Source organism: Carassius carassius, chromosome 19, assembly GCF_963082965.1.
Source record: "Carassius carassius chromosome 19, fCarCar2.1, whole genome shotgun sequence".
Lineage (NCBI taxonomy): Eukaryota > Metazoa > Chordata > Actinopteri > Cypriniformes > Cyprinidae > Carassius > Carassius carassius.
The window spans coordinates 22,149,347-22,175,412 of record NC_081773.1 but is presented as its reverse complement, the minus strand read 5'-3'; the positions used below and the strand labels follow the sequence as shown (position 1 = coordinate 22,175,412).

The following is a 26,066-nucleotide window of genomic DNA, read 5'->3' as shown; positions in this document are numbered from 1 at the left end:
GTACGGTCAACAAAATATGTGCTCCAGCAGTCACCCCCATTCTTCCCTTCCCCCCGCACACACCCCACAGGTGTTTTTAACCCCACTTAATGAATGACACTCCCATAAACATTAGGTTACACGATTTTCCCATTACATAGCTCCTACACAGGGTGTAAGCAATGGACTTCTTCAAGTTGTCAAAGATCAGATGGTCTAGAGTGGAGAGCAAATGCTAACAAAGGGGCCCTACATTATTGAGACGATATGAAAAAAGGTATCCTGTACCTTCCTCTATGCCTACGACAACTGAGGCAAAGCTGTCATCCATCCCCTGTTACAGCCACTATGGCTCCCTTTGGAAAAGAAAAGATTAAAAAAATAACTTCAACATGCAATTTCCAAATGCTTTCTAAACCAGAGTTTTTCATTGGGACCAGAGGCTGTAAAGGGTCCTAGGTGGTCTGTGGAAAACTTTTATTTATATTCTAAGATAAATGGGAAAATTTATTTTTAATATTGTATTGACAGAACCCTCCATAAGCATTGGCAGTAAAGACACGTTTGTTTGACTTTAGACAACTTTGGCTTTATTAAGTACATGAACAAAATAAAACAAACAAATGTAAACAATTTCAGCAATTTACAATTTTAAATATCTTATGTACTATTTTAAGATATTTTATGATTGCAAAACTGAATTCTCAGACACCATTATAGCCATTACAGCAGGGGCGATTCTAGGATTTTTATTTTAGGGTGGCTCAGCCCCCAATGAGGGTATGATGTAAAAAAATAATAATAATTAGTTTATGCTCTAATGCACATTATTAACTAGTTTCATTCATTCATCCATTAACATGCATACGGCACAGTTTTATAATCCTTGAGGTACCGAATGTGAGGTATTTAGGGGGGTTCGGGGACATGCTCCCCCGAGAAGATTTTGATTTCTCTGATCTACATATGTGCATTATAAGATGTTTTGAAGGCCAAAAAATTGGATGACAATAGCTTTAAAACCATGTGCGGGCAGCTGTTTTTTTTCTCACCTCATCAGCATCACACTCTTTTTCTCTTGGTTTTTATCTTGCTCTGTCTTTTCCCTCGTAAAGCTGAGCTTTGACTGATATAGGCTTTTTATTTTTGTCTGTCAGTGAAGAAAGTAAACATAGGGTCAACTGATGATGGTTGATTTATGAATCATTTTCTCAGACAAAGCTACCAGGAAAGCTAGGTAACTAAGTCCATCAACAATGAAATATAAATTATTTTATTTTTTAAGCTCTTTAGCCTTTGTAATCAACAATACGGTTGGTTATTCACCAAGTCACCCCGTGAAAATCTATTTAATTTCAAATCATTTAACTAACCAGCTAAACGTGTATTAGGGTGTACTCACACTAGCCAGTTTGAACCGTGCCCGAGTGCGTTTGACCACCAAAGCGCGGTTCGTTTGACTAGTGTGAGTGCTCCGTACCGTGCCCGGGCGCGGCTCGATTGGCCGGCCCTGGCCCGCTTGGAAGAGGTGGGCCAGAGCATGGTTCAGTTGGACTCGGGCGCGGTTCGCATGCAGTGTGAGCGCTAACCGTGCTGGAGCACGGAACAGGACGGGTGGCGTCACGGTTTTGCGACGCTCCAAAAGCTCAGCTGGTACCTTGCAAACCTCCTCATACGAGCAGCACGATTACGTGAAAACTTCCGCGCCACTAAGGCGACACATCTGTTTAACAACAGGCTGTGAGAGGGCTGTGGACCACCGTGGACCAAACGACACAAAATTATCCACAAAGAAAACCGAGCGATGGACTCCATTGTGTTCAGAGAGCGCCGCTCTTCCTGTTTATCCCGAAACCGTCGCGCACCATAATGACGTAAGCGTGCTCCGGCACGAATGCTGAAACCCTCCTATGTGAGTGCAGGCCAGAGGGGGAGTGGGGAGGGGGGACAATCGTACTCGGGCCCGGTTCATGGCAACCGTGCCTAGTGTGAGTACACCCTTAATGTAACGGTCTATTGGCAATATGATTAATCTGTTCTATATTTATTTCTATTTATTAAAAATAACAACATGAATTATCAATTTGCCACTTCTATAAATCAAGTACTTAAAAGAAAATCACAAATCCCTTTTACTCTTACTCTAATATATGTATGTACACTCCTCCTGATTCATTATTACTTAATACAAAACTATATTTATTAATACAAAACAAAAAAAAACTCCAAAATAATAATGATGTTCTCTCTCTGGGCCATCTAGTGCTTTCAGATAATGATGTGTGTCTTTAATCATTTCTGAACATGGCAGCATAATGTAATGCCAAAATACAAAATAATATGTTTTAAAGTTTAAAAAGTAAATAAATAAAATAAATCATGATCGTTTTCTAAAGTATGTTTTCATGGGTGTTAATCGCTTCATTTTTGTAGGAATAAAAGACAACTATCACACTGTGTGATAGGGCTAAAGGTGAACGCAGCGAAACGGATTGGTATTGGATGAGAAACCGAACCGTCCTGTGTTGCTCCCAAGGCTCCAGTAACATTACATTATGTAAACGGCAATGCATTTATGATAAAGAACTGCACTGTAATATCATAGCAATCTATCAATAAATGCACTCACGACACACCTTGTACTCTCTGATGTTCGCTCTGCTCGGCGCCACTGAAGATTGAAAAGTGCGCTAACTCCAAGCAGACCCAGATAAGGGGAGGAGCCGAAACTTGACGCAGCTTGCCGCCGTTTCAAATGAGTTTTTTTAAAGGGGACTGAAGCGATAAAAAAAATGTATTAATCAAATATTTTTTTCTGAAACAAACGTTCACACCATTCACAGCTCCTGCAACCAACCCTGAATGCCTCTCCACACAACCGTTCACACCATTCACAGCTCCTGCAACCCATCCTGATCACCTCTCCAATCAACCGCTCTCACCATTCACAACTCCTGCAACCAACCCTGAATGCCTCTCCAAACAACTGTTCACACCACTCACAACTCCTGCAACCCACCCTGAACACCTCTCCAATCAAGCGCTCTCACCATTCACACCTCCTGCATCCCCCCTCTCCCCCACACCTGCAATACAGATCAGCGAGGATGCGGTGCGCCAGGTCTTCAGGAAGCAGAAAAGGAAAAAAGCACCAGGCCCAGATTGTGTTACACCAGCCTGTCTGAAATCCTGTGCTGACCAGCTGGCCCCCATCTTCACAAAGATCTTCAACAGATCGCTGGAGCTGTGCGAAGTCCCTTCATGCTTCAAACGCTCCACCATCATCCCCATCCCAAAGAAATCCAAAATTACAGGACTAAATGACTACAGGCCTGTGGCTCTAACGTCTGTAGTCATGAAGTCATTTGAAAAACTGGTGCTGGCCCACCTGAAGGACATCACTGGACCCTTGCTGGATCCTCTTCAGTTTGCCTACAGAGCAAACAGGTCTGTGGACGATGCAGTAAACATCGGACTGCATTATGTTCTGCAACACCTAGACAGACCGGGGACCTATGTGAGGATCCTGTTTGTGGACTTCAGCTCTGCCTTCAACACGATCATCCCAAACCTCCTCCTGCCCAAACTAACTCAGCTCTCCGTGCCCACCTCCGTCTGTCAGTGGATCAACAGCTTCCTCACAGACAGGCAGCAGCTAGTGAGGCTGGGAAAATACACATCCAGCACCCGTACAATCAGCACCGGAGCTCCCCAGGGCTGTGTTCTCTCCCCACTGCTCTTCTCCCTGTACACTAATGACTGTACATCTAAGGACCCCTCTGTCAAGCTCCTGAAGTTTGCAGATGACACCACACTCATCGGCCTCATTCAGGACGGTGACGAGTCTGCTTACAGACAGGAGGTTAAAGAGCTGGCTGTCTGGTGCAGTCTCAACAACCTGGAGCTTAACACGCTCAAAACAGTGGAGATGATCGTGGACTTCAGGAGAAACCCCCCTGCACTCCCCCCACTCACCATCATGAACAGCACTGTGACTGCAGTGGAGTCATTCAGGTTCCTGGGCACCACTATCTCTCAGGACCTGAAGTGGGACATTCACATTGACTCCATTGTGAAAAAGGCCCAGCAGAGGTTGTACTTCCTTCGCCATCTGAGGAAGTTTAACCTGCCACAGGATCTGCTGAAACAGTTCTACTCCACCATCATCGAATCCATCCTCTGCACTTCAGTAACTGTCTGGTTCAGCTCAGCTTCTAAATCGGACCTCAGAAGACTACAGAGGGTAGTCCGGACTGCTGAGCGAATTATCGGTACAACCCTCCCATCTATTCAAGAACTGTACTTATCCAGAGTGAGCAAAAGGGCTGTTAAAATCACTCTGGACCCCTCACATCCAGCACACTCCCTCTTTGAACTGTTGCCATCTGGTCGACGCTACAGAGCACTGAGCACCAGAACGACCAGACACAGGAACAGTTTCTTCCCTCAGGCAATCCATCTTATGAACAGCTGATAATAACTGTGGGACACACTACACTATTTATATTTATATACACTACACTTTTTATCCAACACACATACTTAGCGTACACGTAAATCTTTTGCACATAATATACATGTACATACATGGAACACACTATACTACTTATATTTATATTTATATACACATACACTTATTTATCCAAACACACATACTTAGCGTACAGTTACAATTTTTCCACATAATATACATGTACATACATAAATGCTCTTTTTAATATACCTGCCATACATTGTCAATTTGTATATTGTCAATCCTTACCCACCTATTTGTATTTTTTTGTATTTTTTATTCCTTATTGTGTTTTTTGTTCTGTCGCTGTTATGTTGCACTGCGGAGCTCTGTCACGAAAACAAATTCCTCGTATGTGTGAACATACCTGGCAATAAAGCTCATTCTGATTCTGATTCTGATTCTGATTCTGAAGCCCCCCTAAAAAGGGCTTAGTGACGCCCCTGCATTACAGTCTTCCATGTCACATGATGCGTTTGAATATGATTTGGTATATATATATATATATATATATATATATATATATATATATATATATATATTATAATGTATTATATATATTTTATAATGATGGAATAAAAGCATTTTTATTACTAGTGTAATAGGCAAAAAAAAAAAAATACTTAAAGGTCCCATGACATGGATTATTTCCTTTTCTTTAAATGCTTTTTAATGTTTCCTTAGGTGTACTTATATTGTTAGTGTGATTTTTACATTTAAAATTTAGAAATAAAAACCATTTTTTATATATCCTGATATTAGCCCTCTGGCTTGAATGCTCTGTTTGAAGGGGCGTGTCTGCTGTGAGACTCTGAGTAAACGACAACTGTTGTGATTGGCTGACATCTTTGCATTTGAAATGCGTATTACATGTGGAACCCCTCTCAAATAAATAAATAAATATATATATATATATATATATATATATATATATACTACAGCTGTCGAGATTAACGAATCGTGGATTTGTTGATTATATAATTATTTTTTCGATCTTTTCCCATCACATGAAAGGCTGCAGTGATGAGTATTGAATAGAAAGAGTCTGTTTATCGTGTGAATGCAGTCATCTCGTCATTATTGCAACACGTTTTCTCTCACAAAATGCTTTCACCACAACTAACAGCAAACACATGAATACAAGAGCTTTGTTATGCAGCATAACAGCGTCATTCATTGTAACGGCAGTTTGGGGAAGTGTGCAGATATACTCGCGATGTGTGAGAGCTCCGAAAAAAAGGGAGCGTTCTTTGATCGCTCTCTGTAGTTAAATCACAATTTAAATAACAGATTTGTTTCATGCTACTAAGAGAAACAACGTGAAGTTGATCGTTTAGTCACTGGCTTGTTTCACTGATGCATAAACAGTATTAAACGATTTAGAAAGAAAGTCTGTGTGAACTTGAATGATTAACTACACATCAGAAATCACTGATCACAGATCAGGCATTAATGAACACTGTTACTCACTGTTTGTGCTGGTGCTGTCGAATCCATATCATAAAATTCTTTTTGTAACGCCTGTGCTGACATTGCGACTGAATTATATGTAAATATTTGGGCGGGCAAAGCAGAGAAAGGGGAGTTAACATTTCTCTTTACAACGTCACAAAGAGGAGATTCCAGATCAGCCCGTTTGAGCTTCCATTTTCTCAAAGGCAGAGAAAGACAGCAAAATCTTGATTTACACCGATTAAAATTTTTTTAAACTTGGGGACCACATACATGCTAGGGGAAGTCATATTAATGTTAAAAAACCTCAGAAAGTGAAATTTACATGTCATAGGACCTTTAATTACCTTTAAATTTTAGAAAGGGGATCCATCACAAGGGGGATTATATTTGGAGCGTCTTTGGCATCAAAAAGTTGGAAAATGATTGCTGCTGTTCTAAAATGAAAGTGACATACAGCCAAGTATGGTGACCAATACTCAAAATTTGTGCTCTACATTTAACCCATCCAAAGTGAACACACCAGTGTTGTAGTCGAGTCACCAACTGTCGAGTCCGAGTCCAAGTCCGAGTCACCAAAGAAGAGTCCGAGTCGAGTCCAAGTCGAGTCACCATTACCAGAGTTCGAGTCCGAGTCGAGTCTTGAGTCCCGTATTGGAAAAAAGTTTTTTGAGGAAACAATGGCAACCAACTGAGTTGGTAGGCATTGAAGTCCATTATATGAAGAAAACATCCTGAAATGTTTTCCTTAAAAACATATTTTAAGAAAAAACGCCATGGATATCCTGGATGGCATTGGGAGGAGTAAATGATTAGGAAATTTTAATTTTTGTGTGAACTAAAACTTTAACATTGTATTACAGAAATACACTCGGCGAAAAAAAGAAACGTGCATTTTACAGGACACTGTAATTTGAAGATACTTAAAACATAAAAATCAATACGATATGCCGAGAGAAAGAAAGAGATAGAGAGAGAGTGAGTGTGTGTGTGTGTGTGTGTGTGTGTGTGTGTGTGTGTGAGTGAGAGAGAGAGAGCGTTTGTGTGTGAGTGACTGAGTGATTTAGCGTGAGTGCGTTTGTATGTGTTCAAGTGAATGTGTGTGTGTGACGGCATGCGACTGGTCAGAAAGCAAGGTGTAACGATAAGGGCCGTTCACATATCGCGTCTTTTGCAGGCTCAAGTTTGTTATTTCCAATGTAGGCGCGCGGTATGCACGCTCATAATGGAAGCGTATGCGTGCTCATAATGGAATCGACGCGCTCATTTTTTTCCAGGCGCGTCCGCACCGCATCGAGTTAAAAACATCTAAACTTTTCAGAATGCCGCAAGCGCACCGCGGGTCATGTGACCAGAACTGCCCAATCAGCTTCATCCTTTCCATGCAACTGCCCAAGGGCTTTGGAAAAAAGTAAAGTGAAAGTAAAGTGAGTGACGTCAGTGAGTGTGTTGTCAAGCAAAGAGAGCGAGCGGTAGCAGTGTCTGTGAGGGAAAAGAATAGATCCTGGCCGGTCTTTGGCACGAAACAGGAAATAATTTTTTTAATAACATTTTTAGTCAAAAACAACGTGATGAATGCTCAAGTCCGATTTTATATATCCTCTATTCCGAGTCCAAGTACGAGTCATCAGTCTGCGAGTCCAAGTCGAGTCACGAGTCCAGAGAATGGAGTGTCGAGTCGGACTCGAGTCCAAAGAATAGTGACTCAAGTTGGACTCGAGTCCGAGTCCAGGACTCGAGTACTCCATCACTGGAACACACACACCGTGAACATGAACACACACCCGGAGCAGTGGGCAGCCATTTATGCTGCGGCGCCCGGGGAGCAGTTGGGGGTTCAGTGCCTTGCTCAAGGACACCTAAATTGTGGTATTGCTGGCCCAAGACTCAAACCCACAACCCTAGGGTTAGGAATCAAACTCTCTAACCACTAGGCCACGACTTCCCCAAACTGTCTAACTGAAGCATTAAGTACACAGCCCATAATTTACAGTAGGTGTGTTCAGAATTGCATTGCTTGTCGCTTACACCCTGCAACAATAATCAGTTTCTACACAATTCTAACACAATTTCTGTGTGGTACTTCAGAATATCATCTAACTGTTCAGCTGTGAGGCCCTTCAGCTCTCCACTGTGAACCACACAGGCCTTTGCGTCTCTGAAAAGAGATATTTATTGACTTATTAGATTCATGTCAAGGAAATTTAGTGTCATTTTTAGTAAAACTAACACAATACCTGGTATTGACCACAATGACAGGAATTTACACCGTCTCATTACCCTCAGAAATAATCCCAACCCCCTTTGCTATGGCTTTGGCAGTGATTGGATGGTCAATGGTTACCATGATAACCTAATATCTGAGAAATATATGTGTAAACTATAATTATATAATAATTTCAGTACATTGTAAAGGAATTGTACATCTGTTTAACCTTGATTCCTGCACAGCATCGGGTACAGCAGCACAAAGTCAGTATACAAACCCACAAAGTCAGTATCAAACTGGAAGCCTTCTGGAGACTGTTCTTCAAGGAGGTAGAAATAACAGAATACTGTTGGAGAAGAATGTGAATGATCAGATCACAGAGTGCTCAGGTGAACTCACAACATTTATTGGAAGGAGCAGCTTTTTCTCTTTTACCTCTTTCTCTAATGCCCCCGAGCTCCAGATAAGCATTCTGAAAGGCTTCTTTCACTTCATCATCCAAAGGTTGCTCCTTGCCTTGGATCAACATAGTAGCACGGTCCAGGATTCTCTCTGGGGCTCCTTTCATCACCGGCTGGTGTTTAGACTCTGTGCCATAATTTGGTTCTTGTGCACTGACAGCTACCAATGCAAGCATCAGATAATTTCATACAATGATGAGTTGCAATGTATTAGTTGTGTCAATGTAACATATTAATCAGTGGCAGATTTTAAATTCTTGAATGGGAAATCTACTAAGTAGAGATGCAAGATCCTAAATCCAGTACCTGATATTTGTTTATAGAGTTGAAAGGGATTTCTGCAACTTTAATGTACTTGTCTCTGATTTCTTTCACTGATCCACAGCAAAGCTCAATGCATTTCAAACAGCAGATTTCAAACGCATCCCCAGCAACATCTCTCTCTAAATATTTAAACACAAGTGAGATATTTATTAAAAAACCATACAAACCATGGCATAGCATGTTGATCAACAATACAGGAAAAAACTTGCTTTGTGAAAGATTGTTACAAATGAATAGCATTGTTTTTCTAGTTTGATTTATTTTAAAATGTAATTTATTTCTGTGATGCAAAGCTGAATTTTCAGCAGTTATTTCTCCGGTCTCCAGTTTCACATGATCCTTCGGGAATCATTCTAATATTCTCTATAATAATATTGTCTGATTTAATGCTTAGGAAACATTTCGTATTATTAGCAATGTTGCAAACATGTTTGGGGGATTCTTTGCTGAATGGAAAGTTCAAAACCATTTTCAAAGCAATTTCAAAACTTGTATTTTTTATAATAAATCTTATGTGACATTTTAAATCTCTTTACTGTCACCTCTGATTAATTTAAGCATTGTATCCTTGCTGAACAAATAATTCATTTATTTGAGAAATGAAATCAATACTTTATTTATTTTAACAAATATATAACAAACTGCACTGCTTATTTTTTTTTTAAAGCAAATCTCCACCAAAAGTAATTGTATAACTTGCGCACTAACACACAAAGTATAATTGCTGTGACTCAAATCAAAAACTAACTGTAAGAATTGGCACATCTGTCTGGTCTGCCAGGAACACAGCCCTGTTGCATTCCCCAGCAATACGAGCCTATGATGCCGAGGTTGTAAAGGAAACAGGTCAATTTAGCTCAAAGGTAATCATTTAAGATTTTAAAGGAAATTTGAACAGAATCACTGTTTCACGGCTGATCATTAAGACGCCTTGCGATTCACTGAACGAGCCGTTTAACATCAAATCTGCGCTGGATATTAATATCCAAACTATAGTGAAAACACTATCAATTAGCACAGTAACAAGATCGGCAGTTTAAGACATTAACTTGTAAGCACAAAATAGAAGATACTTCTCTTTTCAATTTGAATAAGGCTATATTAGATAAATCTAAGACATATAAACTAATCTTACACATAAACGCACACACTCACACATTCACACAAGTTGCAGGAAGATCGAAAGTTAGGGAAAGATGAGTTTAAGAGAATGGAAATGTGGAATCCCAAGTTTACAGCAATATGTTAAATTGCATAGACATGAACAGCCATCAATCACTTAAATCAACCCTCGCATTGAGTTCCTCAATGAGGTTAAAATTATATTAGATACACCAGCACAAATGTCTGAAGGTACATTGCCTGTGTAAAGTTGTAGCTGATTGGCTGGAAGTTCAGTAGTTGTTGAAGTGACGTCTTGAGAAGGCCATGGTTGTTGGGCGTTGGCTGAAGATGCAGAGAGTTGTGTGTAGCTTGCTGAAGTTGAACTCGAAGTTACAAAACGTAACTCAGAACACGAAACTCTTAAACGGAAAAGAAAAGAAATAAAGTTTGACGAGACTATGTGGTGTTTCTTCTCATCGTGGCTAAGTAGCAGCAGGCGTGCAGGCTGAAGCACGCTGGAAGCGCGCTCAAAGAACAGTGATGACAAAAAGCATGGCTAAAAGCTAAAGCTAAGAAGCAAAGCTAAAAGCTGGCATGACTGATAGCCAAAGTAAGGCTAGAACTAAAAAGCAGACATGACTAATAGCAGAAGCATAGCTAGAGACTAAAAGCCTAGCTAGCTAGAGACTAAAAAGCATAGCTAGATACTAAAAGCTTACAACTAAAAGCAGATATTTTATGGTGTCCTGTGTATTTAAACTGGACTGTTGGCCACACCTCAAATGTTGTCTTGACCAATCAGATATTGTCTTGGCTCGGGGGCATCATAAATCATATGTTTATCTTACCAAGCATGTGGTCCGAATTTTCCCGCTCTTGTAGGGTATAATTTTGGACATGATTCTTATAACACAAATATGATACATTTGATAAATTTTTGATTGTCAGGCCTATTTAAAGCAAGCAGTTTCAATTACGTAGATACTAGACATGACTATGTATCCTTAAGCTATCCCATAGTTATTAAAAAACATACACAATAAGTGAATATAAGATGATAGTCAAATGTGTGAGTTACATATAAATGAATATGGAGTTAAGCGATGGACTGATTCATTTATAAGTCTTTTTGAGTTCATTCTGGTCCATATATATGTACAAAAGACAGTTTATTTGCCATTCTCTTCACAAAGACTTCTGTGGAGAGACCGGAGGTTCAAAGCCCCTTCCCCCTTAGGAATTTCAGTCTGGTTCTGTTAGGTGGGGGAAGTCCATGGAAGTGTTTACCTCTCATGGGTTTACATGTGATGTCCAGCGTTGCATTTCAATTACGAACAACAAATTTGACATCTCTTCTCCGAATTGAAATTGTCAATAATTGTTCTAGTGGTGTTAATGTTGAAAGCTGTTCTGTGAAAGCTTTGGTTGGTTGGTTATCTTGCTTGGGACTTGTGGCACAGAATGTTTTATGACTTCCTTAGGAATTCGGCTCATGTTTCAAACACAGCCCTGATCGACTCTTTAATTTGTCTGGTTCGAGTCATTTCGGCTACAAGGTGGCTGAGCTGCAGTCAAAGGAGGCCCCGCTCTGATTCTCTATGGTGTCAGCCATGGATCTGCTTATCAAACCACATGTGGGCTATAGTCATGCGATTCTGAGTTAATGTGCCAGAGTTATAAGAACATATGGTTGAGGTTGAGCCCAGCGTTTCAACAGCCTCAAGGGTCTTAACCAAACAGTTTTTCTTTGCTATGAGGGTGAGACAAACCTAAAGAATGAGAAGCAGAGAGCAACAGTCGAACAAATATTATGGCCTAATCATCAAACAAAGTAAGGTTAATCTTACTAACCGTGACTGTAGCAAGAAGACCTTCAGGCACGGTGGCCACAATGATGCCAATAAGAAAGATAACAGCTCCCAACCAGGAGTAACCAAGAGCGAGAGACAGAATAAAGAAAGCGACAACAAGAAAGACATACACACCTGTGATAAAATGGATGAAGTGCTCAGTCTCAATGGACCTCTAGTCCAGAAGCAAGTGTTGCAATCCGGCCCATGACTGTATGGTCTCTGGCAGAGGTGGGTAGAGTACCCAATAACTGTACTCAAGTAAAAGTAAAAGTACTTCTAGAAATATTTACTCAAGTAAAAGTAAAAGTACTAGTCTTGAATAGTTACTTGAGTAAGAGTAAAAGAGTATCGGATAAAAAATCTACTCAAGTAGTTAGTTACTAGTTACTTTGGGTCATATATACTGAGCCTATTTTTATTTAGATATATAGATAAAATGTATGTAATGTATGTGTGCGTGTATAAATGTATATATTTCATCAGCCTTTACTCCAATTTATGTAATTTATTATAAAACCCTGTCTGTTTACTTAAGTAACAGATATAGGTGTCATGCCATAACATATTTTTAATACGACTGACTTTATATTAAATGTGAATTTAACATTGAAAGTTAATGTGATATAAATATTGCTACTAATCTTTCATTGTTCAGAAAAGAGAGCAAATAACATTTACATTATTAAAGATAATTTTCACTGACAATCTAGATTTCAATCACTCTCAGAAACTCCCATTAAAATCACTGAAACTGTTAACACTATGAAATCAATATCTTAATTAAAGATTCGTACACACATCTGCACTTTGTTGTTCCTGCGAGAGAATTCGCCAGAAAGAGGTATTCAGTCAGTGAGCGAGTGAAGGAAGCACCGGCATTTTAGCGATGACTCATCTGAACACCTCTGATTGGCCAATGCTTTAATAAGCTCAAAAGAATCATGTGTGATTTGTTATAATGCGCAGCGCTGTATAAACGCATCTATCTCTGGCTCAGCGCCAGCAAGCAATCACAGATCTGAATTTAGCAGCTGATAATATGACTCGCTGAACGTACTTGCACCAGTGAGATTGTATTAAAATTAATAAAATCTTAATCGGCTATGTTTTGTCTTTTGGAAGCTGCATTCAACTTGACTCCCCTCTGTTATAAGCCTCACACGTACAACAAACTAATGTCACAGTGGTATCGTGTACTGTAATCGAATGTAGCCCAAGTTATTACCTGTTAAACAGTAGACAGCACACGCGGTGTTCATCTATAAGGATCTCCATCGCTAGCAAATAATAACCTTTGCAGATTTCAATTCAGTGCAGTTCCAGCCACGTTTTCAACGCTCTTTCTGTTCTTAAACGTTACAACTCCGAGTGAACCACTTCAGAGGCTCAGCGCGTGCGGCAGGGAACTGAACGACTCATTCAAACTGATTCATGAACCAATTTACTCGTTTGCCAATTGGTTTGTTCAAGCCTTTGAACAGAATTGACTCAAAAGAATGAATCATTCGCGAATGGGCATCGCTCATTGCCCAGAGAAAAGTAGACGGCGCGTTTGGAATAAACTGAAGCATTTATAACATTTATTGCATTAAGATAAAGTAACGAGAGGAGCGTCGCCCACAGTAACGAAGTAAAAGTACAGATTTTTCCCCCAAAATTTACTCAAGTAAGAGTATAAAGTACCCATCTTTAAATATACTCCGAAAAGTATTCGTTACCCCAAAAAATTACTCAAGTAAATGTAACGAAGTAAATGTAACTCGTTACTACCCACCTCTGGTCTCTGGTGCTGATGACGATGCCACGTGCAGTACCTGTGCACAAATATTGCATCAGAAACATTTAAATGTAAAAAAAAAAAAAAAATCAGTCAATTATAATATTACAAAGGATTTCCATTTGAAATAGCTCTTCTTTGGAACTGCTGTAAGGGAAACAGGTCAATTTAGCTCAAAGGGAATCATTTAAGATTTTAAAGGGAATTTGAATAGAATCACTGTTTCACGGCTGATCACTGAGACGCCCTGAGATTCACTGAACGAGCCATTTAACATCAAATCTGCGCTGGATATTAATATCCAAAGTATAGTGAAAACACTATCAATTAGCACAGTAACAAGATCGACAGTTTAAGACATTAACTTGTAAGCACAAAACACAAGATACTTCTCTTTTCAATATGAATAAGGCTTTATTAGATAAATCTAAGACATATAAACTAGCACATAAACGCACGCACTCACACATTCACACAAGTTGCAGGAAGATCGAAAGTTAGGGAAAGATGAGTTTAAGAGAATGGAAATGTGGAATCCCAAGTTTACAGCAATACGTGAAATTGCATAGACATGAACAACCATCAATCACTTAATTAACCCTCGCATTGAGTTCCTCAATCAGGTTAAAATTATATTAGATACACCAGTACAAATGTCTGAAGGTACATTGCCTGTGTTCCCTTTGTTGTCATCGAAAGGGGGTTTCCTGGCGTTGGTTGAAGATGCAGTTGGGCGTTGGCTGAAGATGCAGAGTTGTATGGGCTGGTTGAAGTTGAACGGGCAGTCAGGGCCGGCCCTGAAAATTTGCTGCCCTAGGCAAGATTTTACCTGGCGCCCCATGCATCACAGCCCATTCCACCCTGTCATTGTGTTCATGATTTAGCATATATATATATATATATATATATATATATATATACATATATACATACACACACACACACACACACACACACATTACAGCAGAACTGTTTCCAACACTCATAATAAATCATCATATTAGAATGATTTCTAAAGGATCATGTGATAGACCGGATGTCACATGTGACACTGAAGAATGGAGTAATAATGCTGAAAATTCAGCTTTTTCATCACAGAAATAAATGATAATTTAAAGTATAATAAATTGAAAACAAATTATTTTAAATTGTAATAATAAATCATTTTAAATGTAATAATATATCATAAATATATTTCTGTATTTTTGATCAAATAAATGCAGGCTTGATGAGCAGAAGAAACTTATTTCAAAAACATTAAAAATAGTAATGTTTCCAAACTTTTGGCCTGTATTGTATCCCCCCAAAACTGCACAACTGTAGAGTAAAACATTAATAAAAAAGTGATAATAAAAAATGCGTCTTAAAACTGACATGATTGTACAAAATCACAGTCTGGGGACTCAGAACTCAGAACAACTGCTAACATTAAGTTTAAGGTAAAAAAAACTGCCATGAAATTATAGTATCTTACTCCTATGCAATAAATTGTTCATTCACTACATCTCTTTACCTCTGTCTTTATCCTCTTCTCTTCTTTTTGGCACTGTATCTATCGCAGACTATGCTCATTTATAATGTGTCATGTAAATTCGGCCTTCCGTCACAATCAGGAAACTTTCACCGTGTCTAGAACTGGCGCGAGCTGCCAGGCCCGTTTCTACGAGCTGTGTGTCAACCATAGACTGTAAAAAATAAAGCAGTGCTGTGTACATTGGATGCGGCGTCGGGCACGCTACACAACAAATTACCAACAACTGATCGCGCGCTCTGTTTCTGACGCACTTCAAGCACTCGATGGGCGGTGGAAGATTGAAGAGCCGGACTTTTTTTTTGTTGTTTTTTGCTTTATTTGGTAGTATTTCGAATTAATGGTTTTTAAATAGTAACCTATTATAAAAAAAAAATATGTAAAAAAAAAAAAAAAAAAAAAAAAATTCACTCGTTCACTCATTCTGGCGCCCCTATGGATGAGTGGCGCCCTTAGCATTTGCCTATACCGCCTATGCCGCAGGCCGGCCCTGCAGGCAGTCGAGGTCAGACATGGCATTACAAAACTTAACTCAGAACACGAAACTCTCAAACGGAAAAGAAAAGAAGTAAAGTTTGGCGAGACTAGGTGGTGTTTCTTCTCATCGTGGCTAAGTAGCAGCAGGCGTGCAGGCAGAATTTTGTAAAAGCAGAATTTTATGGTGTCCTGAGTATTTAAACTGGCCTGTTGGCCACACCTCAAATGTTGTCTTGACCAATCAGATATTGTCTTGCCTCGGGGGTATCATAAATCATATGTTATCTTATCAAGCACATGGTCCGAATTTTCCCGCTCTTGCAGGGTCTAATTTTGGACATGATTCCTATAACAAGAATATGATACATTTGACAAATCTGTTTCAAGCAAGCAGATTCAAGCACATACATATGAAACATGAATATGTATCCTTAAGCTATCCAATAGTTATTAAAATACATACACAATAAGGGATTATAAACATGATAGTCAAATGTGTGGGTTACACATAAATGAATATGGAGTGAAGCGATGGACTGATATTCATTTATAAGTCTTTTTGAGTTCATCTTGGTCCATATATATGTAGAAAAGACAGTTTCTGTGTCATTATCTTTTGACAAAGATTTCTGTGGATACCAGAGGTTCAAAGTCCCCCCCCTCCCCCCCTTGGAATTTCAGTTTGGTTCTGCTAGGTGGAGGAAGTGTTTAAGGATATTGTGTATAACTGTCATGGGTTTACATGTGATGTCCGACGTTGCATCTCACTTGCCCCAAATTTGACAATCTCTTCTCCGAATTTAAATTGTCAATAATTGTTCTAGTGGTGTTAATGTTGAAAGCTGTTCTGTGAAAGCGTTGGTTGGTTGGTTATCTTGCTTGGGACTTGTGGCACAGAATGTTTTATGACTTCCTGTTGCCTTAGGAACTCGGCTCGTGTTTCAACCACAGTCCTAATCGACTCTTTAATTTGTCTGATTCGAGTCAGATCGGCTACACTGCATATTAGTCAAAGAATCCTGAAAATATAATAAAAAAAACTTTCAGTTTCCACAAAAAAATATTAAGTAGCACAAATGTTTTCAACATAAAACATGATAATACATATTTTTTTTTTTTTTTTTTTTTTTTTTTTGAGCACCATATCATCACATTAAAATTATTTTTGAAGGATGATGTGACACTGAAGACAGGAGTAATGGCTACTGGATATTCAGCATTGTCTGTATGGGAATAGACATTGCATTTTAAAATATAATAAATGACATAGAAAACAGTCATTTTAAATGATAATCGTCTTACTCCATTTTCAGTCAAATAAATGCAGCCTTGGTGAACATAAGAGACTTTTTTTCAAAAACATAAAAAAAAAAACCTTGCCGACCCTAACCTTATGATTGGTATGTGTACATAAAATATTTTTCATTATAGGCCTATAATTTACATACACAATATTTTTGCTTTACCATCAAAAGTAGTTGCAATTAAAATCAAATTAGTAACACAGTAGAATTAATCACTGGCATTCCTGAATTAATCACAGATGGTGAACAAAAAGAACAAATCAGTGTTTTTCGGGGTTTTTTTTATAAATCATTTAAGTCAGTGTCTCAATTATTTACTCATAAAGACATTTAATTTGTCATTTCAAAGTCATTTGTCGCCACCGAATGGCATAATGAGTAATATTAAAAGTAAAAGTGTAAATATAAAAATTTAATTAGATGAATTTAATTATGATGAAATCTTAACAATTATGCAAATATAAGTAAAACACTTTACTGAACATCTGTAGTGAATGAGAATATAAATACATTCCACACAGTTGGTGAAGAAGAATATTCCTGGTTTCTAGAGGATTATCATTTGAGAAATCCGGGGACCGTGTCAGAGGCTCTGATTCTGCAGTCAGAGAGGAGTTATTCACCCTAAAACACCCAATTTAAAAGCTATTTTTACATAATGTCACTGCCACAGAAAGGAAATGTGATTCACACTACACTGATCAGCTCAGATAAGAAATAGCGGCTCATAATAACCTCGCAGCCATGTGAGGCTATAATTCTCAGGTCAGCGGGGATTCTGTCACCACCTTTACCTCCACCAGATCACCAACCACCACATCTTCAGCACTGATATGTTTCCTCTCACCATTACGGACAACCAATGCTTGCTAAAAAGGAAAAAAAAAAAAAAAAAGTTTATGATCTGACCAAAAATACATAAGAATACAAACCTTCAATGTATTTAAGCTTATAGATTAGTAGAAAAACTGAATGGCAAAAAATAACTAAATTAGAAAGAATATATATATATATATATATATATATATATATATATATATATATATATATATATATATATATATATATATATATATATATATATATATATATTATAAAAGACTCTACTCAAGTCTGTACCATATATATGGTGGAGCTCTTCCAAAAGTCAGTTTGTGATCATCCTGAAATAGATTTTAATACAGAAAGATTCAGCCTTGGAAAAATGATCAGAGTACACCATATTCAACAAAGCTAAGTAAAGTCTCACCAAATTCACTTCCTTTTTCAGCTCATCCATATCTTTGTCCATCTTCTTGTTTTTGTTCTTTTTCTTTCCTCCTTGCGTTGATGCTGCCACCAGCTCATATTGGTCCCGTCTTTCCTGAAATAGATGTTTGAAACATGAAATAACAACTTTGTCAAATAACAAGGCTGTGGCTATTGAGTCATTCTGTGGAAAAAGTTAAAGAAATAACCCCCCCACCCGAAAATTAAAATTCTTTCAATTTTTACTTTCATGTCGTTTTAAACCCATATTACTTTCATTCTTCTACAGAACATAAAAGTAGAAAACTTTGCTGCTCAATTTTTCTCATTCAGTTACTAAGATTTCTGAAGTTTTCAAGCTTCTAAAAGTTTCAAAAGCATAATTGGTAGTCCATACTACGGTGTCCGAGACAGCTCAACATGCTGCAACTTAAGAAAACACATGCAAATTGAAAAAACATCAGCAAGTGAAGAAAACATCTTCATCAGTTTGCAAACACAAGTGTTGCAAATCATCACAACACTTGCATACAACGAAATGCGATGAAAATACTTCACAACACATGCATATAGCGAAACGCGCTGCAAATCATCACAACACATGCATACAACGAAACGCGCTGCAAATACTTCACAACACATATAAATTAAGAAACACTGCAAATCCTCACAGCACATACACAACAATTAATGAAGCATTGCAAATTTATTTTCATTAACCTTAAAATTATATTTAGTTGAGAATATTAAAGTTAGCCATCTTAACGTTTTACATTTAATCATGTAATTATTCAGCTTATTTAGGCTAATAATATCCAAAAGATAAAGGAATCATGGTTTAAAAAAACACCATGAAAAAAAAAACTCATCTTTCAGTTCACCAACAACTCCACTGACCTATGGAAAGCTAAATGGGTCAGAGTACGCATGCTTTTCAACGCCGTATTAATTTTAAAATGCCGTTTTCATAACGCCGCCAGGCGTTAAATAAGCGCCGTTACGCGATAGGTTAACGCCAGATGCCACCACGCGTTAAAATAACGCCACACGCTGATAGACGTTAAATCAATGCCACACGCCACTTAAGATGCAAATTTATTTACTCATCTACATGGACACACCTCTCATGGCTACGAGGACTCTACGGCAAGTCAGAGCATCCAGTTTGCAAGAGCGCGAAGATGGCAAGGAGAGCCCTTACAATTTTACATATAGGGGAAAAATGCCCCTGAATTAGCTTTTGTCTCATGAAGTTATCATCCCAGGCACGAATGAGTGCAAATGTGGAAATGATTTTATTCAACAGTTAAATTAATAAGTATATATAATAATTATTTTATTATTATATTATATTTTGAGTAGGCTATCATTTCAATTTAATAAATAGTTGACCATAGTTTCACAAAAATAGAAATTCTGTTTATTTACATTTACTCAACCCAATGTTGTTTCAAACCTTATGTCTTTATTGCGTTTGAGGAACATAGGAAGATATTTTGAAGAATGCTGATAACCAAACTGTTTTAGTCTGTAAATATATGTTGATTCAGATGCAACTTCTGAAACAAAGTATAGCATGTGTAATCCTAAATTAAATATCAATTTTTAAAGCTACATTTTGTTTCTGTTTTCTCATTCTTTGCTTTTCTCATTTAACACAATTTTGCCGTGTGATAAAATATCTTTTGAGGGTACATTTTCTTCCTTTTTAAAAGATAATAAAATATGATAAACTGAAATCATACTCAAAAGTAGATAATGAAAGCTTCAGCCTAAGTTCTGCCAGGAAGACTCAATTACTTCGTCACTAATTACCTTCCTCATTATACAATCACGTCTTTATACTTTGGTATAAAAGATCGTACTTACGCATGTTTGAGTTCACAGATGCCGACGTGATAACAACCGCAGATTCCGACACGATTGTCCTTGCTCAAGCTGTCGCGTTTATTGATTTACTCGCTATAGTTAAGTTGTGTCCTGCAAACTATAGCGAGTTCGACGTTCCTCTAAGATGTACACGAGATCGCTGGCTTTACTCCGTGTCGCGGTAATTATCTGCGGTCATTCGTGTCGGATGATATACAAACTTTGGCTTTTCTTGGCAGAGGATGTGAAACATTGGCGGAGTTCGCGTGCTTTCCAGGGTTGCCAGGTTTTCTCAAAACCGTCAGTTACTACTAAAAATAGCCCAATCGCGTTCAAAAGGGGTTTCTCGAAGAATTCACATTCTAGGGGCTATGTATGACATTATTGGGGTCACCTCAAACCCCGGACCAGAATAGCAACCCGCAGCAAAAAAAAAAAAAAAACAAACACCGGTCTTGGCAACGCCGGTGCTTTCCGAGATGTCGCGTCAGTGCTGCTTGGGTCTCAACACCTGAAAGGATTTTTGTCTCAATCAACAAATATTTCATCCGTACGCAACACGTGAACCTGCACGAATGAAGTCTCTCCGGACCAGCAGACAGAATCAAGGCTGCCGGTCTCTTTCGGCATCTCACCTTCGTCTAGCACACTTAAGATTGTTGCTTTAATCCTATGCTATCTTTGTTTATTCAGTCATTGTTTCATTTCGTCTATTCCTGGATGCTTCGTTCTGGAACAGGATTCTATGGCTGCAGATGCAGAGAACCGCTGCTCTCACCTCATCTTTACACTGCTTACTCTCGGACTAGCGCCATTATGAACACTGGCTCTATCAAGCTGATGCGTATATGGACCCTTTCATTTGAGTCGTAGGTAAGATTCGGCTCAATGCTCCGTAGGCATCTTAAGTCCATGTGACACAGAGTTGCTGCTGACTTTATTTCAGTGTAGTGACATATCTCCAGTTTAAACCGATTATTAATTAGCGGGCATGGTTGTTTGCGCTCCTGGTCTCTGTCTCACTCATAGCAAACTAACGGCTGGAGGGGTGTGTTAAGGAGGTTCTGCACATGCTGTCAACCTGACGTCATCAGAAAAACTATGCATTACAGAGGGGAATGTTCAGATTTCGATAAAGATTACGAAGACAATGATTAATTGTTACATCAAGATTAGCAATGTGTGCTAGTATGTTTAAGTCAATTTCGATTTTATGCGGACTTTAAGCTGCAATCTAGGCTTGTTTATTTCGCGCATCTACCGGTGTTGGTTCATTCTGTCTCTCATACCATCGACTTCAGTCTTACTCTGCTGTTGCGGCCTTCACATTACACTTTCAGACAGCCGTGACCCTCAGTCAACCCGGATCCTTCAATCTGCTCTCCGTTAGCAGACATAATACTAAACTAAACGACCTGCTTATGTCAGCTAGAAATCCCATTTCTAAATGCGTCACTCCCTCTACACTCAAGCCTACAAGTCTGCATGGTCCGCTTCTAATGTTTTTCCTTCCAAATCTCCGTTTTACCTTTTCTAATTTCGACCGTTTGCTCCTTCTCGTCTTTTAATTTTAAAAATCGCAATCTTAAAATTTCTCTATTCGCAGACTCCATGCCGGCATCCAATTCTACGCTAAGTTTTATAAATACTAATTTTCAAATCCTTTTCTGGATATTCCGTTCGATTACTACTTAAGGGGTTAGCTAAATCTCCCAACAAAATTAAAGACAAAGACAAACATCTGCTATAAACATGCCATATTGCAAAAATTGATTACTTCCATCAGCAATGTCCTCCCTTCTAAATATCACAATATTCTCTTGAGGCAGTATTCATCTGCCTTCTACGGGTCTATGCGTCCAGGGGAATTCATTTCAGGTACTAATTAATTCGATCCTGCTCGTGGCATTCCTTTTCTGATCTACGATTCAGACCTAAATTCTTCACACTCTTCCTTAAGCACTCCAAACCGATGCGCAAGGTTCTGGTGCTAGCTTAACAATTTCAAAAATCAATAATTCTGTCCCTTCTCGGCCACGTTGAAATTCCTTAAAATCCTGCCTAGAACTTCTAAAAACGCACCGCTCTTTACTCTACCTAACGGAGCACCCATTTCCAAGGCCTGCTTTAGAACTCACTTAACCGCTGTTCTCAAGCTGCAGTCTATCCCCCTCTCTCTATACCAGCATTATTCAGAATTGGGCCAGCTACTTCAGCAGCTGAACGAGGAATCTCTACGTCCGCTATTAAGATCATGGGCAGATGGTCTTCCACCGTGTTCGAATCATACATCAGACCTGACCATTCTCGAAGCTCAGCAAGCTCTCCTGTTAGAAATCCGGTAAATTCATGCAATTACTGGTGGTGGTGTTACTAGCGGTATTTAATAATAATAATAATAATAATAATAATAAAAAATAAAAATACACTATCTGTATGGCCTATCGAGGCCTGTCTGTGTCTGCCTATCGTGGCTATTTCTGTATGGTCTATCGAGGCCTGTCCGTGTCTGGCTATCATGGCTATTTCTGTACGGTCTATTGAGGCCTGTCCGTGTCTGCCTATCGTGGCTGTCTGTGTCTGGCCTATCGTGGCTATTTCTGTATGGTCTATCGAGCCCAGTCTGTGTCTGGCTATCATGGCTATTTCTGTACGGTCTATTGAGGCCTGTCCGTGTCTGCCTATCGTGGCTGTCTGCGTCTGGCCTATCGTGGCTATTTCTGTATGGTCTATCGGGGCCTGTCCGTGTCTACCTATCGTGGCTATTTCTGTACGGTCTATCGAGGCCTGTCTGTGTCTGCCTATCGTGGCTGTCTGCGTCTGGCCTATCGTGCCTATTTCTGTTGGTCTATCGAGGCCTGTCTGTGTCTGCCTATCATGGCTATTTCTGTTGGTCTATCGAGGCCTGTCCGTGTCTGGCTATTGTAGCTATTTCCGTATGGTCTATCAAGGCCTGTACATGTCTGAAATAAAACTTCCATATATTAAAAAAAAAAAAAAAAAAAATTTTTTTAAACATAGACATATGAGGTTAATCTAACGTCATCATACTGATCATGCTAACTCTCTCTTTTTATCTTCCAGGAACCTTAGGATTTCCAACTGGTTTGTATACTTTCATCTATTTATTTTGGGGGGAAGGCTGGCCCGTCTGGGGGTTTCATAATCCACCTATTTTGGGGGTCGGCTGCGCCCCTGCCTTTTTCTTCAGGCAGGAAATGCAGGTCCGCTACCCTCCGATTACGAACCATGGACGGGGCCTTCCGCCAAAGAAATTTATAATTTTGCTTGCTGAGTTGTCAATAAATGCATGCTTTGTACATTTTATCTCCCGAGTCTTTCTGGTAGAACCTGAATTTTTACAATAAAGTGCGTCAATTCTCTCTCTCGGTCTCTGCGTGTGTGTGAGAGAAAGCGACAGCGATCTGTGTGCCTTCACACTAGAGGTACATTAAACACAGGTGCGCTGTGCATCCATTGAGATGAACTGAATCACACAGATCGCCTGACTGAGAGTGAAACTTTAAAGCGCTCAGTCAGAGAGTGTTCGGCGAGTGAACATATATCTGAGCTAAACTTATACTTAGCCTCAACTTACACAATGGCGAGTAAAATCTGAGAATTTATTAGCCATTGGCTAATATTAGACATCATTTAGTCGCCAGAAGGAAGATTTAGTAGCATATGTGAGTGGTGTACTCGCAATTTAGAGGGTTGCTATGTAGTAAACAAACCCGCACGTCTCTGCCATTCATTCATTCACAAAGAGACACGCAGAACATGCAGGATTCAGATTTCAATCAACTTTTGCGGCTTAACATTTAAAAACACTGGTCCATATGGAGATTTGATTAATTTATGCTAACTTTGACAAATTCTTTGACTGTCCATATTAAAATGTAAGTTTCATTTTCATGACTGGATTTGAGATTCCGTCCACGTCTTCTACTTCGCGGTAAACATAGCGCTGAACCGGGTTTGAACGGGACCTCGGTACTACCGGTACTTAAAGAAACCTGGTAACGTCACATTTTCATTTTTTTAGTACCGACTTGGTACCGAAGTACCGGGTCTTTTGACAACACTAGTTCAGTCGCTTGAGGCAGCACAACCTTAAGTTGAGCCCTAAGAAATGTCATCTGCTGAGAACCTCTGTAAAGTTCCTAGGTCACATCATAGACAGGGATGGAGTTTCTGTAGATCCTGCTAAAGTCGAGGTGATCTCGAAGCTCTCCAAATTTGATCTGATGGAAAACGACAGATGTACCCCATCAGTGCAAAGAATTAAATCTGTCCTTGGTTTGATCTTTTATTATCAACATTTCATTCCTGGATGTTCTTCTATGGCAAAGCCACTCTTTGCTCTTACGGCTGGGCAGAGAAGGAAGAAAGGAATTAAGGGAGATATTAAAGCAGGAACTTATAGGAAGCTCAAACCCACGGATTAGATTAAGGAATGTGATCATGCATTATTTAGTCTCAAGGAGAATTTGCTACAAAGTGTGGTTCTGGCACATGCTGACTTCACTCGACCTCTGATTCTTGCAATTGATACTTTGTTAGACGGTTTGTGAGCTGTATTATCTCAAGTGCCTGCAGGCGAAGAGCGAGCTCGTCCAATTGCATTTCGCGAGCAAGACCCTGAGCAAATCACAGAGGAACTATCCAGTTCATAAGCTCGAATTTCTGGCACTTAAGTGGAGCGTATGTGAGAAATGTAGCCATTGGTTGAAAGGCCAAACAACAGTCCACTCACATACATTATGTCCAAGGCAAAACTCGACCACACAAAAAAACAGCACCACTGTCAAAGCCTGCTTAAGTTTACATAATCAGTGGGAAGAAACATCAAAAGCAAGAGCTGTGCAGATAATTCAGTCTTATCAAGATCTAGTACCAGCTGGTGCTGATACCCTTCCTATGATTACTGCAAATGAAATCAGGGACTTCCAAGAGGCTGATTTGGTCATTTCAAAAGTTATGTCCTTTATGAATTTAAAGCGTAAACCATCAAGGTGAGAAAGGGCCAATATGAATTCCAGAGCATTATCTCTTTTCAGGCAATGGGATAAACTTAAGATTGTAGATGGAATACTGTACCGAGTCACACAAGATCCACAAAGTAAACACAGTAAAGCGGTATCAGTTGGTCTTACCTTCCAGCCTTAAGGACCAAGCTTTGACAGGATTACGTGACTTGGCGGGCCACCAAGGGCAAGCAAGGACCACCCATCTCGCCCGCCAACGATTCTTTTGGCCAGGAATGGGGCATGATATTTGTGGATATATCAAGTGCTGCCAAAGGTGCATTCTAGCCAAGGCTCCAGAACCATCCGCGTGGGCTCCACTTGAACGTATCAAGACCTCCATGCCTATGGAGCTGGTATGTCTGGATTTCTGGACTGCTGAGGATGGGAAAAAGCGTTCCGTTGATGTGCTTATGACAGACCATTTCATGAAGTTGGATGACGCCTTTCCTTGTGCAAATCAATCAGCAAAACAAGTCGCAATGAAACTGTGGGACCGTGTATTCTGTGTACGGATTCCCGAGTCATATCCATACAGACCAGGGAGCCAATTTTGAGAGTACCCTTCTAACTGAGCTTTTCAGACTGCCAGGAACCTGCAGACGCACACTTATAAACTCAAGGATGAGAAAGGGAATGTGAGGATAGTGCACAGGAATTTGATGTTGGACATTAGTTTCTTACCTGTTGAGTCACCTCATGAGGAGAAAAGCTTCCTGCTTTCTGCAGGAGAGTCAGAGGATGAGACCTGTAGTGCTAGGAGTGAGTTCTGCGTCGAAAACGTCGATCCACCAGACCTGGAGGAAAGAACCATGAGATGGGTTAATCAAGAGTCTGAAAGCCCTCTAGTCCAGAACTTTGATGTTGCGGAAGCCATGGGCACAAATCATTAAGAGAATAGTAACGGAGATCTTCCTCAAAGTGAAGCTGAAACCAGT

At 39.4% G+C, this 26,066-nt stretch overlaps 1 pseudogene; it reads right to left on the bottom strand.

Moving 5' to 3' along the window:
* LOC132095668 (sodium/potassium-transporting ATPase subunit alpha-1-like) overlaps positions 1-17,847 on the bottom strand; it is a 33,291-nt pseudogene extending 15,444 nt beyond the window's left edge.
* Positions 17,848-26,066: the final 8,219 nt, after the last annotated feature.